Below are 2,949 nucleotides of genomic sequence, written 5' to 3' on the forward strand. Positions count from 1 at the left end.
AGCAGGAGATGGAGAAACGTTTCCATGCATGGAAGAGCATCATCAGATTTGGAAATAGTATCCTGGCAGTGGTGTTAAGAACAGCTTTCAGACATCTTTAAGAGTCAGAACTAATTTGACTTGGTGACTGCATGACTGATGGGTGTGGAAAGAGAAGAGCCAGGACAGCGCCCAACGTTCTTCCTTGGGCGATCTGGTAGATAGAAGCGATGCCAGAGCTGGTTTGGCCGGATGGTGACACCACGTGCAGGTTCATTGCCTCCCCATCCTTCACTCAGTCCTGCCCAGGAGTCAGCCAGAGCCTGTCCAGAAGCCTGATCTCACAGCAAACCACTCACCTTTGACAAGAGAGATTTCTTACCAGGCGAGATAAGCAAATGACTGCTCTCTGTGAACTGTTTATGCACGGAGAACCACTTATACGAAGCTGGTAGCCACCTGAATGACTCGTGTGCTGTGAGCCTCCTAGCTGGGTGCAATTAGAGCCGTTCACGCTGTGGACACAGTGGCTGCCTATACAGCACCTGCCCCCACTTTCCTTCCACCTTCCAACTCTTCTTTTGTCCAGGCTTGTGCCCTGGCCCAGCTCTAAGGGACAGTCTAATAGATGGCTCTCAACCCTGGCTGCACACTGAAATCAACTGAGGAACTTTGAAAAAACACCAATGCCTAGGACTGTATCTTTTATTGTGGTAAAAACCCCACATAGCATAAATTTTACCATCTTAACCGTTTTAAAGTGTACAGTTCAGTGGTGTTATGTACATTTACATTGTTGGGCAACATCACCGCTGTCTACGTCCAGAACTTTTTCATCTTCCCAAACTGAAACTCTGTACCCGTTAAATGATAACTCCTCATTCCCGCCCCCCCTTCAGGTTCTGGGAACCACTTTCTATTTTCTGTCTTTATGCATATAAGCAAAATCATAGAGTATTTGTCTTTGGTGATTGGTTTATTTCACTTAGCGTGATGTCTTCAAGTTTATTCCACGCTGTAGTGTGTGTCAGAACTTCCTTCCTTTTCAAGGTTGAGTAATATTCCACTGCATGTATCTATCACATGTTATTTATCCATTCATCCATCAGTGGACACTTGGTTTTCTTTCTACATTTTGGCTACTGTGAATAATGCTGCTGCTATGATCGTAGATGTCCAAACGTCCCCAAATATTTTCTTTAAAGCTTTCCATGGGATTTGAATGTGCAGCCAAGGTTGAGAACCACCAGTGTGTGGCAGTCCCTAGAGAATGTGAAGAGTCCAGAGGAGAGGCATGCCACCTTAGTTGGCCTGATCCAGCTGTTCCATGCTAATTATAATACTTATCACGGCCAGCAATCAATAGCTCATACATCTGTCTCCATCAATAGATTCGGACACCTGGGAGGGTGAGGTAGGTTTTGTTTACCTCAGTATCTTCTAGATCTAGCTCCAAGCCTGTCACCCTGCAGAAGCTTATTAAGTTGCTGCTAAATAAAGACAACCAATCCATAATTCAACTCCATCCTTCTATTAAAACTAAGCATTCCCCTTCGCTACTAGAAATTATGTACCATTCTACCCTGGGCCATGTCTTTGGCTCTGGAGCCTGACTCAGACCTGGGCCTGAGTCAGGGTTTCAGATCTTTTATTTTATTTTAATTTGTTTAATTTTTTGGCCACACTGTGCAGCATGTGGAATCTTAGTTCCCCGACCAGGGATCGAACCCACACCCCCGCTTTAGAAGCGTGGAGTCTTAACCACTAGACCATCAGGGAAGTCCAGGGTCTCAGGTCTTTATGAGACAAAATTATACGTGTGAAGGAGTCCTGCATGGCAATGGTGGAGCAGGATGGGGGTGGGAGGAATAGTTGCTACTGTCCCTTGCTCCAGTTTTGTCTGGAACGGATGCTCCAAAATGAGTGGGGGGACCCATTCCTTAGATCTCAAAGAGAGGTCTAAACGATCTTCCCCACAAATCTGTGCTTCCCTACCCCCTAACCCACTTTTAAAACTAAAGACAGACACGTAGCTGGATTTTTATTGAGGTGGGTTTTCTGTGCCCTCTATTCATGTCTGCAGCTCCACATTCTCAAGTTTACTTTGGTTTTAATTTTAACCTGAGTTCCTAAGATCGCTTTTTATTAAAATCAATGGAAATTAAAACGTAGCCCCAGATAAAAGAAATACTCAAACACCCGAGAGGGTTCTGCTTCATTCCATATTTAAGTGCGTGGACGTACTTGGAGAGAACCTCTGTATAATGAGGAGCAGCGGTGCAGCAAATTGAGAATGCTCTTCTCCCCTTGCCCCTTAAGTCTTAGAAGCCATGAGACACACTGTGCAATGGGACGGGAACAGCAGGGACGTGTCTTGGTAGGTAGATACTAAGGCTGACCCCTAATTGCTCCCGTCGTATTTTCAAAATCTGGGCCCCCTTGCACCGGGCAGCACTCCAGGATCAGGGTAGGGCAAAACCAGCAAAGGTCACACAAATGCAGGACTTTATTTCAGCCTGGGATATTTTGCAGAAAGTTTCTGCATTGATTTTGATTTTTTAAGTATCGCATGAAAATCATTTCTTTTGATTCCGGAGTTGTTTGGCACCCCTTCAATTTCCCGCCTGATCTGCCTCACCCTGGGTCCAGCCCTGACTCCACTCACGTCCCCGCTTTCCCTGGGGTTATAATTTGTTTTTTGCTTAAGAGGAAAGCATGACGTTGCTCTCTGCATCTCATGCAGCCACAAATGTCTTTCTCCGGGTTTACTTCCTCCCTGTTCCCTTCTGCCCATTTTGACAAACTCTCTCCCTAAATCTGTTCACCTCTGCGGCTTCTGCCGTTCCACACCTCCCCGCCACCTTTCCCAGGATGACCAACTTCAGGTACCAGGAAGAGATACAAGAGGGCCAGTGAAGGCCGGCCTTTCCCTCGGAGGTCTTTTTTTTTTTTTTTTTTTTTTTTTTTTTT

General features: G+C 45.7%; 1 protein-coding gene across 1 annotated transcript in view; it reads right to left on the bottom strand.

Annotated features, from left to right (window-relative positions):
• The window catches only part of SGPP2 (sphingosine-1-phosphate phosphatase 2), a 129,074-nt gene that overhangs the window by 35,437 nt on the left and 90,688 nt on the right, over positions 1-2,949 (bottom strand). The gene's annotated exons all lie outside the window — the stretch shown is intronic.

Source organism: Lipotes vexillifer, unplaced genomic scaffold (genome assembly GCF_000442215.2).
Source record: "Lipotes vexillifer unplaced genomic scaffold, Lipotes_vexillifer_v1.1 scaffold782, whole genome shotgun sequence".
NCBI lineage: Eukaryota > Metazoa > Chordata > Mammalia > Artiodactyla > Lipotidae > Lipotes > Lipotes vexillifer.